This window comes from Manis javanica, chromosome 4, assembly GCF_040802235.1.
Source record: "Manis javanica isolate MJ-LG chromosome 4, MJ_LKY, whole genome shotgun sequence".
Lineage (NCBI taxonomy): Eukaryota > Metazoa > Chordata > Mammalia > Pholidota > Manidae > Manis > Manis javanica.
This window is the reverse complement of record NC_133159.1, coordinates 145,869,290-145,882,819: the sequence shown is the minus strand read 5'-3', so window position 1 is coordinate 145,882,819 and position 13,530 is coordinate 145,869,290. Positions and strand designations below refer to the sequence as shown.

Below are 13,530 nucleotides of genomic sequence, written 5' to 3'. Positions count from 1 at the left end.
TGGTGGCTACCACTGGGGAGGGGTTGAAGTGGGTGGGTGAAATAGGTGAACGGGATAAACAGGCACAAAATCTCAATCATAATATAAATTAGTCATGGGGATGAAAGTACAGTATAGAGAAAATAGTCAATAGATCTGTAACATTGTTCAATGTTGACAGACAGTAACTACACTAGTTGGGGTGAGGATTTAATAATGTATATAATTCTTGAGTCACTGTTGTATACTTGAAACCAATATAATATTGTATATCAATGATACTTCAATAAAAAATTACATCAACAAAAAAGAAATAGTACTATACAAAATAAAACCCAGAAGATTATCTCAATAAAGGCAGAAAAACATTTAATAAAATTAAAAACCTGTTTATGGTAAGAAATATTTCATCAATCTGATAAAGGATACCAACTTTTTAAAATATTTGTTTTATAACTGGATTTTTAATAGAAATCTAGTTATAAACAATATTACATTGTTTTCAGGTGTGCAACATAGTGATTCAACAATTATATACATTAGGAAATGCTCACCACAGTAAGTGTAGTTACCATCTGTCTGTCACCATACAGATATTGCATTATCGACTATATCCCCTATGCTGTACTGTTCATCCCTGTGACTTTTGTTTTTTTTTTTAATTGAAGTATCATTGATACACAATCTTATACTGGTTTCAAATGTACAAACTGTTCAAATTGGTTTCAACAGTTATCCGTATTATTAAATCCTTACCCCCTCTAGTGGGGTTATTATCTATCAACATAGAAAGACATTATAGAATCACTGACTGACTATATTCTCCATGCTGTACTACTCACCCTGTGAGCAACTTACATTATAATTTAGGGGCTCTTTTATTTCCTTCACCTTCCCCACTCCCCACCCTGATCCCTCCCCAATGGTAACCACAGTCACTTCTCAGTGTCTAAGAGTCCACTGTTGTTTTGTTCTTTCTGTTCTGCTTTGTTTTTACATTCCACAAATAAGCGAAATCATATGATATTTGTCTTTCTCCACCTGGCTTATTTCACTGAGCATGATACCCTCTAGCTCCATCCATGTTGCTGCAAATGGCAGGACTTGTTTTCTTCTTATGGCTGAATAATATTCCATCATGTATATGTACCACATCTTCTTTATCCATTCATCTATTGATGAGCACTTAGGTTGCTTCCATAACTTGGCTATTGCAAATAGTGCAGTGATAAACATAGGGTGCGTATATATTCTCGAATCAGGGATTTTGTTTTCTTCAGGTAAATTCCTAGGAGTGGAATTACTGAATCGAATGGTAGTTCTATTTTTTGTTTTTTGAGGAACCTCCATACTGCTTTCCACAGTGGTTGCACCAATTTACATTTCCCTCCCCACCCCAACAGTGTAGGAGGGTTCCAGTTCTCCCCATTTAAGGATACCAGCTTTAAAACTAACAAAGAAAACTAGCAATCATATATAATGGTGAAACACTGAAAACTTTCACCCAAAAATCAGGTATTAGGCAAGACTATTATTATCACTTCCACTCAAGATAGTAGTTTGGAAGGTACTGTGCATAAGGCAAGAAAGTAAAAAATAAACCTGTCATCATTTGCTAAGAACTTAACTGTATAAATACAAATCTATAAATAGAAGTATATATATAGACAACCTCAAAGTAAAGACATATCATTACTATATGGTTTATTATATGGCTTCAATGTTAATTATTTAATGTGTGGCTCTACAAAGATCACTAGATCCAATAGCAACTGTATTTTTATAAATTAAGGACAAACAATTATAAAGTGAAATTTTAACATTATCATATGCTGAACATATTAATATACTGAATAAAGCTAGGTAAAGATTTTAATATGTTTATACAAAAAAGTGACTAAACAAAGAGAGACCAAAACAAATGGATCTATATACCATAAGTTGGTAGACTTTCTAAACTGATACAGTTCAACCCTAAGCAGAAATCTACCAGAAGTGACAGTTGGCAACTATATTTATCATGGTGAGCATTTCCCAATGTATATACTTGCTGCACATTTGCAACCAATGTAATATTGTATATTAACTATACTCCAAAAAAAATCTACCAGAAATGACCACATTTGAAAATAAATATGCATTCTACATGATAAGACTTATATTGTAAAGGCATAGCAATTAAGATACTATGTCCTTGACACCTGAACAAACGAAGTGATCAATGTTTGCACCTTAAGTAAGAAAAGAAGAGCAAATTAAATCCAAGGAAAGTATAATGAGAGAATTATGGAAATAAAACAAGGAATCAATGAAATAAAACTTGAATAAGCAAAAGAAAAATGGTAAAATCAAACTAAAATCTAGTTCTTTGAAACCAATCTAAAAAGAAACAGATAATTTGACTATTCCAGTATCTATAAAAGAAACTGAACTCATAATTTAAAACTTTGCACAAAGAAATGCTCAAAATGGCTTCATTTGTAAATTCTACCAATTATTTAAACTAAAATATTTAGATATCCTACACACTTTCAGAAGACAGAGGAGGAGTTACTGCCCAGTTTATTTTATGAGGTCAGTAGCTCCTGATACCAAAACTAAAAAAATATTTCACAAGAAAAGAAACTACAGATCTATAGCTGTATGTCTTGTGAATACACATCAAAAATTCCTCAACAAAATATTAACAAATCAAATCCAGCAATACAAAACCAGATGAGTTTTTTCCCAGGAACAAAAGGTTACTGAATAAAAGAGAACTTCTTCAACCTGATGAGGGGCATCTACAAAAGTCCCACAGATGTAAGAATAAGCATTTCCCCAAAAGATTATGAACAAGGCAAAACTGCCTGCTATCAGCACTCTTATTCAACAATGACAGCTAATTTTTTTATGAAAATTTACAAAATATGACTAGGGGACTTCACATGTATGAGACATTATTAAGCTATAATACTTAAGATACTATGAGATATTACCTCACACTTATTAAAGTGACTATTATCAAAAAGATAAGATACAGTGTTAACAAGGATTTGGAGAAAAGGGAACATTTGTGCACTATTGGTGAGAATGTATATTGGTGCAGCCACTATGGAAAACAGTATAGAAATTCCTCAAAAATTAAAAATAAAACTACCATAAGATCCAGCAATTCTACTTTTGGGTATTTATCTAAGGAAATGAAACGATTAACTCAAAAAGATATATGTACTACAATGCAGCAGCATTTACAATAACCAGAACATGGAAGCCACTTCAACTGTCCATCAATGAATGACTAGATAGAGAAAATATGGTAAGTACATTACACACACACACACACACACACACACACACATGAATATTATTTGACAATAAAGAAAGGAAATACTGCCATCTGCAACAACATGGAGGATCTTTAGGGCATTTACACTGAGAGAAAGACAAAAACCTGTAGGATCTCCTTTATATGTAGAATGTTTTTTAAAAACTGAACTCAAAGATACAGAGAACAGACTGGCAGTTGCCAGAGGCAGAGGACAGGTGGTGGGTAAAATGGGTGAAGGTGGTCCAAAGGTACAAATGTCCAATTACAGCATCAATTAAGTCCTGAGGATGTAAAGTATAGTATGATGAATACAGTTAACAAAACTATATTATGTATTTAAAAGTTGCTAAGAGAGTAGATCTTAAATGTTCTCATCACAAGAAAAAAAAAAGGTAAGTGTGGTGATGGATGTAAATAAGACTTATTGCTGTGATCATTTTGCAATACAAATATTCAATCATGTTGTACACTGAAACTAATATAATGTTATCAATTATATCTCAATTTTTTAAAAAGATAGTACGATAATGGCCTGAGCATAGGTATATAGATCAAGGGAACAGAATAGAGAGCCCATACATAAACTCACACATACAGCCAACTGATTTTCATCAAAGGTACCACATGATTAAATGATAGTCTTGTAAATGAAGGTTGCTAAAAATATTAGATATTTGCATGGAAAAATTAAGTTGTCCACTAACTTACATACAATCAATTTAAAATGGATCATAGATCTAAAAATATGATGCAAAACTATATAGCTTCTAGAACAAAACATAGCAGAAAAGTCTATTTCTTAAACAAGAAAAATATGAATAAGGATATAATTTACACAGAATTTTTTGACACAGATATAATAAGAAAAGGAAAAAGAAAGTCCCACATTGTGAGACATTTTCAAAGATAAATCTAGCAAATGGTTTGTATTCAGAATACAAAAAGTACTCTTATCACTCAATAATAATGATACATATAACACATTTTTTAAATGGTCATCATATTTTTAAAGATACCAAGGAAGAAATAAAGATAGCAACTAAACATTTGAAAAGATGTTGAACATCAGGGAAATGCAAATTAAAACCACTAAGGGATACCACTTACACTCACTAGGCTGGCTAAAATTTAGAAGATTGTTAATATAAGAATGCAAAGTAATTAAAACTCTCATACATTGTTTTGGGGAAAGCAAAATGGTATAACTGCTCTGAAGAATAGTTTAGCAGCTTTTTACAAATTAAACATACCCTTATCATATATCACATCTAGGTAATTTGTTACTCATAATAACAAAAAATGTTAAATGTAGATAAAAGAGGAATGGAAAATATACTGTGATACACTAATGCAGTGGAGTATTACTCAATAATTTCAAAGAATGAATCATCAATACAACATAGATGAATCTCAAAACCATTATGAAGTTTAAAAAAATGGTCAGTAATAAAAGTCACCATACTATATGAATCCCTTTCAATGAAAAGCTGGAAAGGTAAAACTATAATAACAGGAAGCAGATCAGAGATTACTAGGAGCCAGGGAAGGAGAAAAGTTAAAACATGAGAAACTTTTGGGGATGATAGAAATGCTGCAGTGTATTGATTATGGTGGGTACTTACACACTGGCACACAATTAGCAAAACTGAAGGTGGGGAGAGAATCTAATAAACCTGAATTTCAATCTCTAAAATTGACACAAGGCAAAAATTCTGTTCTCAGTGTTTTGATTAATCCAGTCCTCTGCTGAGAAGCAATGAGTTAATAATGAATGAAACATAACATTTTTCCAGAACAACTGGGAAGGAGAAAACAGCTTGTCACCGTCAATTAGCAGCTCATTATAGCTACAGTACACTAGAAATGAATTCTGATCATTTCACTGGCATCCATACAATGTCACAACTGAGATTCTTCCTGCAGAAAGCCTTCAATAGAAGTAGACAAAACAAATGCTATGGAGGCTCAGTTTAGAGTTGACCGAATATAAGTTAGTAAAACTAAAAACTCAATATATGGAAAAAACCTCTTACTCAATGCCTAACAGGAAAAGATAATTCTTTAAAGCAAGAGTTTTCAGAAAGTCACACATTCATACAGGAGTCGTGCTATCTGCCAATAACACAGATGGGTACATGCCTGACATATCCTTTTGTTCTCCATTTTCTCTCTTTTTAAAAGCCTTGACTATTTACCTGGGACACAGCAAGACAATCTTAATTTTATGGGTAGGCTGATGAGAAAGCTTTCCATAACATCAACAGTATGCATGCCCCATAACAGAAAGGACATATGCTATACTAAAATGTACAGACATAAAACGAGCTTTTACTTTGTATTTAGTATACACCAAACACTGCCACAAGATAAAGAATGAGTATTCATTAGATTTCTAGAGTTCAAATGAGTTAACATCTTTACAGGTTGATGCTGAAAACATAAGGCTAACTTCACTTTATGATAAACCTAATTAATACTTTAAGGAAAAAAGTTCCACACAGAAATCTTGAGAGCAAATTGTAACTGAATCCGTTGTAGGCAAACACGAGAGGCTGGAAGAAAAGCAAAGCAAGAATGATGCGATTTGTATTATTAAATGATTGGTTACAGTAACTTTAAATTGTTCCTCTACACCTTTGACTTTCTAATACATAGATATCAACATGCATAGTATAAAATTACTTTGTATTTTTCATGATAAATATAAAATAGAAATGGATGAAAATTTTTCTTAACTGGCCTTTTAAGTAACTGATTTTATAGTGAGTAACCAAGGACATATGTTGAAAAATTCTGTATAGAACACTCTGTTACCTCCTATATACATGACCTATACCCATAAAGGAAGTTATTAAGCTTTTATTAGGGACATAAAAGTCCCACCATAGTCAAGAGTATAGAATTTACATGGTTCATTCATTTCAGTGAAAAGGTTTAACTAGAATATTTAAAGGACAAAATTTTTTAAAAGCTTCCATTATTGAAAATGAAAAGGATAAATTAAGCAATTATGAACTATAAAACCAAATGTTAAATTGGGTTACTTAAAAAGAAAAATATTGAAAATATTATAAATATAGAAGACAAAAACAAGAAAACTTTAAACATTTTCATCTAAATATCTTATTTCAGTATTTATTTTCTCTTTATCCTTTTCTTCACATTTAAATTTTCTTTTTAATGTACTTTATTTTTTAAGAACAGTTTTTGGTTCACAGCAAAGTTGAGCAGAAGGTACAGAGATTTTCATGTATCTTTTGTCTACCCTATCAACAATGTCCCCCACCAGAGTGGAACAAATGTTACAATTGATTAACCTATAATGACACTAAAAATCACCCAAAGTCCATAGTTTACATTAGGGTTCACTCTTGGTATCGTACATTCTATGGGTTGGGATAAATTTAAAATGACACATATCCAACATTAGTATCATACAGATAGTCTCAGTGCCCTTGAAATCTTGTGTGCTCTGCCTATTAGTCAACATTGCTTCACCCCTAACCCCTGACAAACACTGATCTTTTTACTGTCTCCACAGTTTTGCCTTTTCCAGAATGTCATACAGTTGGAATCATATACTATGTAACCTTTTCAGACTGGCTTCTCTCAGTTAGTAATATGCATTTAAGGTCCCCCATTTCTTTTTACGGTATGAAGGCTCATTTAATTTTATTCCTGAATAATACTCCATTACCTGGATTTACCAGTTTATTTATCTAATCACCTACTAAAGGTTGCTTCTATGTTCCAGCAATTATGAATAAAGTTGATATCAACATCTGTGTGCAGTTTTTTGTGCCAACTTATGTTTTCAACTCCTTTGGGTAAATACCAAGCAGGGCATATGGTAAGTGATGCCAAACTGTCTTCCAAAGAAGTGGTTTTAAAATTTTGCATTCCAACCAGAAATGAATGAGAGTTCCTGTTGCTCTACAACCTCACCAGCATTTGATGATGTCAGTTTTCTGGATTATGGCCACTCTAACAGATATATAGCAGTACATCATTGTTTTAACTTGAATTTCCTTGATGGCATATTATGTGGAGCATCTTTTCATATCCTTATTTGACATCTATATACTGTTTCTGAGATGAGGCCTATTGCCCAATTTTTAGTCAGGCTGCACATGTTCTTTTTTTTTTTTTTTAAGAGCTCACTATATATTTTGGATAACAGTCCTTTATATGTGTTCCTGAACTGTTTTCTCCCAGTGGCTTGCATTTTAATCCTTTTGACAGATATTTTGAAGAGCAGAAATATTTAACTGTAAAGAAATCCAACTTTTATTCAGAAAGTTGAATTTGTATTTACAGAGGAAGAGGAAATGCATAAAAGAGGTAAAATCAAACACAGCAGATAAAAACAATTGAACATAGAGATTCAAGTTATAAAGATACATATTATTAAAGAAATCCTGCCTCAAGACTGTAACATCAATCCCAATTGTAGTTTCCAGTCTGCCAACCCATCCCATTTCTTATCTGACAGTCCTCACAATCACATAAGCCAATTCCTTGTAATGAAAGCTGTGTACATGTGTGTGTACACTGAATGATAAACTGGGGAACTGAGAATACAATACACATGCCCACAGCCACATGCTTACTCAACGAAGGACTGCAATGGCACCAGGCCTGCATCTCTAGCTGAGCCTTTGACTCTGCTCAGGCCAGAGGTGAAGGCTAAGTAGAAGCCTTCACTACACACTCAAGGACTGTCCCTGCTCAAAGACAATTTGCAAAATTTAGAGTAATTTTTTTTTTCTGTTTAAGAAAATCTCTATTAGGTCACTGGCTAAGTGACTTCAGAGATTTCAGTAATCACACAGGACAACAGAGACAGTCTTTACAGAAAGATTTTGGAAAAGTCACTTAATAGTGAGTAGCTGCAGGCCACAACAAGCAAAAACAGCACACCCAGGGGAGGGGGTACAATTTGATGTTCAGAGTTGCCACATTACAATATTTAAATGTCCACTGTTCAACAAAAAATTGCAAGACATACAAAGAAAAAGGGAAGTATGGCCCATTCACAGTACAAAAATAAGAGAAACTAATACTAAGGAAACCAGACAATGGGTTTATAATTCCAAGAGTTTTAATCAATTGTTTTAAATATGCTCAAGAGCTAAAAGAAACTATAAACTGGGGGAGAAAGATGAATTAAGAAAGTGAGAATATCAATAAATATCTAGAAATTACAAAAAAGGAATGACATAGAAATAATGGAACTGAAAATGCATATGATAATTAAAATGAAAAGTACACTAAAGGTTTCAAAAGCGTAACTGATTATTGGAATAGGCAGATGAAGGAATGCACAAACTTGAGAACAAAACACCTGAAATTACACATCAGAAGAACAGAATAAAAAAGAATGAAGAAGAATGGAGATAGTTTAATATCAACACTATAAATCAACTAAACTTAACCAACTTGTAGAAGATGCCACCCAAAAACAGTAGAATTTGCATCTTCTGAAGTACACATGGTACATTCTACAGGATATACTACATGTTAGCCACAAACAAGTCTCAATAAATTTAAAAATAATGAAAACAATGTTGTTAACCAAAATGAAACAAAATTACAAATCAAAAACAGAAGGAAAAACTGGAAATTCACAAACATGTGGAATTAAACAATAACCTCTTAAGCACCAGGTCACAAATATGTGGCCCTAAATAATATACTCTTAACCAATGCCACATCAACAGAATGAAGGAGGAAGAAACCACATGATCATGTCAACTGATACAGAAACCCACTTGCCAAAATTCCATATCCTTTCATGATAAAAACACACAGGAAATAAGGAATAAAAAGGAATTTCCAAATATGATAAGGAACATTTATGCAACACCCACAGCTAATATCATATGCAGTGGCAAAAGACTAAATGCTTTCCCACTAGTATTAAGAACAAGAAAAGGATGTCCACTTTCATCACTGTTGTTCAACATTGTATTGAAAGATCTAGTCAAAGAAATTGGACAAGAGAAAGAAATTAAAAGCTTCTAAATTGGAAAAGAAGCAAAACTATTTCTATTCACAGAAAACATGATCCTATATATAGAAAATTCCAAAGAATACACAAAATAATACTAGAGTAAATTCAGGAAAGTTGCAGGGTACAATAACACATGAATAACCAGCAAGTATCAAAGCAAAAAAGAAATTAAGAAAGCACTTTCATTACAGTAGCAATGCAATCTCTATCAAAATTCCAATGGCCATTTTTACAGAAATGAAAAACAAACCTAAAGACAAATGGGATTTTAAGAGGTCCCAAAGAGCCAAACACTACTGAGAAACGACAAACCTGGAGGACTCATATTTGCCAACTTCAAAACTTACAACAAAGCTACATTAATCAAAACACTGTGATACAGACCTAACACCTGATATATAAACCAATGGGATGGAATTCAGATTCCAGAAATAAACCCATACCTAAATGACCAATTGATTTTTGAGAAAGATGCTAAGTCCCCGCAGTGGGAAAAGAAGAGTATCCTCAACAAACAATGCTGGGTAAACTTTAAGTCCACATGCAAAAGAATAAAGTTAGACTCCTCTCTTAAATCATATATAAAAATTAACTCCAGATGTAATTAAGACCTAAATATAAGAGCTAATCCTATAAAACTCTTAAAAGAAAATAAAGGGATAAATCTTTATGATCTTTGATTCAGCAATATTCTTATCTAGGATACCAAAAGCATAAGAAACAGAAGAAAAAAATAGACAAATTGGATTATAAAAATATTGCAAACTTATCAAAAAGTATTATCAAAATTACAAAAAAGCAAAAAGACAACCTAAAAAGTATGAGACATATTTGCAAATCACATATCAGATAAGGGTGTAGGATCCAGAATATATTGAGAACTCAAAATGAAGAAAACCTAATTAAAAAACAGCAAATAACACGATTAGACATTTCGCCAGAGGAGATATACAAATGGCCAACAATCATGTTGGAAAGATGCTCAACATCATTAGGCATTAGAGAAATGCAAATCAAAACCACAATAAGCCAGGCGGAGAAAGACAAATACTATGATTTCACTTAATTGCGGAATATAAAACAAAACAAAACAAAACAAAATCTATAAAATAGCAGTAGACTCAGAGACACTGAGAAGTGACTGCTGGTTACCACAGGGAGGGGTACGGGTGAGTGGGTGGAGAGGCTGAGGGGGATAAAACACTACAAAAATTCCCAATCATAATATAAGTTGGTCACAGGGATGGTAATACAGCATGGACAATACTGCCAATGATTCTATAAACATCTTTTTATGTTGACAGATAATAACTCCACTATTTGGGGTGAGGGTTTAATAATGTAACTGTTGAAAGACTGTGTTGTATACTTGAAACTAATATAAAACAAGATATTCAGAAATAGGGTGTAGTGAGCAGTGCCCACAATAAGAATTGTAAGTGTGGGGAATTGTGATCTAGCTCATCATATCACACTAAAAATTTACAAACTTAAAAATCTATCTATCTTGTCATAGTAATCTTCCTAAATGGTATCTCTGATCATTTATTCCTGTTTCAGAAACTATCAATGATACCCCACTGCCACAGAATAAAGTTCAATCTTTTATCTAAGCAAGTGAAGCACTCCACAATATGCAACTTTTTTTATATTTAATTTACATTCTCATCTTTCATACAACACCGACTCTAGCTCAGGTACCATTAGTCAAGGTCCTGTATCTCCCTGGCTCTATTCCACCCCATGTGCACACATCTAAATCCAACAGTTCTTCAAATCAACTATGATGATATCCTCCCAGCATGAACCACTTGCTTCTCCCTTTGAAATCTATGATATTTTTATCCATCAGATCAACTGAAGAATCTGCCAGCCATAACTGACTTACTGAGAAATGTCCTACTCACCATCCCATGATGATTCAGCAATCTGGAAGGCCATTATCTTTACTACGAAGGCCCATCCCTTAGTTAGACCAGAGAAGGTATCTGGTGCAAGGCAAGCAATTTATAGGTTGGTGTGAAGTGTAAAACTGTACACATACAGACATATTATAGCACCTAAAAAAAAGCAAAACCAGAGAAAAACTAACTATATTCAGAGGAACAGAGAATTATAGGTGATGGTGATGATAGTATACCCAATACCTCATATATCACATACCTAAAATGGTTAAATAAAGAGCAAAATTATACAATTATAGTACAATATGGAAGAAAACAATGAACAAAAACCAAAAAGTAAAAATTAGGTTTTATCATCAGAATGATGGAAGAGAATTATGGCCTCTTATCTTTCCATTAATTTATTCATTTGATAAATTTGTTAGTTGTTATTTCTGTGCTGGACACTCTGAACAAAACAGGCCAAAATTCTTGCACTCAATGAGCATATTCAAGTATGTGAAGAAAAATTTAAACACATAAATTAGTGAAATAAATCAAATGATAAGTATAGGCACCTCATTTTATTGAGCTTTGCAGATACTGCATTTTTAACAGATTAAAATGCAACCCTGCACTGAGCGGGCCTGTTGGTGCCATTTTTCCAACAGCATTTGCTCACATCATGTCTCTGTCACATATTTAAATTCTTGCAATATTTCAAACTTTATTATTATTATTATTATTTGTTGTGATCTGTGATTAGTAATCATGACTCACTGAAAGCTCAGATGATGGTTCATCATTTTTTAACAAAAAAGTCTTTTTTAATTAAGGTATGTACATGTTCTTTAGACAATGCTACTGCACACTTAGTAGACTACATATAGGGTAAAAAATAACTTTTATATGCTCTGAGAAACCAAAAACATTCATGTGACTCATATTATTGTGGTTATTTGCTTTACTGTGGTGGTCTGGAACTGAACCCACAGTATCTCTGAGGTGTGCCTATACTGATGGATCTTATGTATAAAGAAACACACAGGAGGGGAAAAGGTAAGTGCTGGGATGAGAAGATCGACATCTCTGCCTGAAGAGACATGAGTTAGAATTGGAAATGACCTGGGAATAGTAGTTTGTTTTGATGACTGACAGAAACCTGTAAAAGGGCACAATCTGTCGTGATGGTCACAAGGTGCATAACGGTAGTGTGACTAAGAGTGTAGAGAGATGAAGAAGAGAGCACATCTTGCCAAGAGTATGGAGATGGGATTTCCTCTTAACTTCAACAAGTAGTGATATGAACACTAGGAAACGGGAATTACATATTTTAAGCTAATCTTTTAAAAATATGAATACTACATAAAAAAACTATTTAAAAAGCACATAAAAATTAACAAAGCTAAGAGAATGCAAAAACCAAATTAAGGGAGTATTACTAGGAAATTTTATCTTTTGAAAGAATGCCAGGCTGTACATACAGAGGAATTTATTTTCAATGTAATAGTGGAATCCAGATTATGATATTAAAGAAAAGGCTTTGAAACAGGTCACAAGCATAGGGATGAAAAAAAGAGAGAGAGGGAGAAGAGACTACTTCGATAAGAAAACAGAAAAGTGAAAAAAGGATCTACATCCCACCATAAGGAGCCACAACCCATCTATTCCACAGAGTATATAGCATATTGGGAAATGGAAACGGTTTGGAACTAGCTATGGTCAGAAGCTGTAAAGAGGTATTTTAGCACACTTTCTATTTTCTATCATCATACAGAACTTCTTGGCCCCAGAAGTTAACACCAGAGTGACAGGAGCCCATACCTACATATGATACATTATGAAGTAGTATCTTTACATTGTAAATGATCACAAGAGTCCTAATAAATTTATCAGATAATGTACAGTTGTCCACTACCAAAAAACTGAAATTGCATTGCAATCAAAAGATCTCCTATTTAAAATGTTATCATCCCATGATCTGTGGTTAAACAGCAGTAGGATATACCTAACACTTACTTCTATTAATAAGTCATACTGACCAGAAATTAGTTCCAAAGTAGAAAAGTATATACTGAAAAATCTAAAAGTCATTGGCAGTGTTTTACAATTGTTTTTAAGTAAATATATACTGAAGTAAACATAAAGAAGAGTATACATGTCTAAGGTGAACACCTTGGTGAATTTTCACCAGGTAGGTTGACACATGTAACTCCACCTAGACAGAAAAATGCATTTCCAATAACTCAGAAATGTTCCTCATAACCCCTTCCATTCACTAGCCCCCATCCTCCCTAAAGGTCATCACCAGAGATTCTCCTCAGTGGCCTGACTCAGGAAGCAGT

General features: G+C 33.2%; 1 protein-coding gene across 24 annotated transcripts in view; it reads right to left on the bottom strand.

Moving 5' to 3' along the window:
* BCAS3 (BCAS3 microtubule associated cell migration factor) overlaps positions 1-13,530 on the bottom strand; it is a 632,290-nt gene that overhangs the window by 464,353 nt on the left and 154,407 nt on the right. The gene's annotated exons all lie outside the window — the stretch shown is intronic.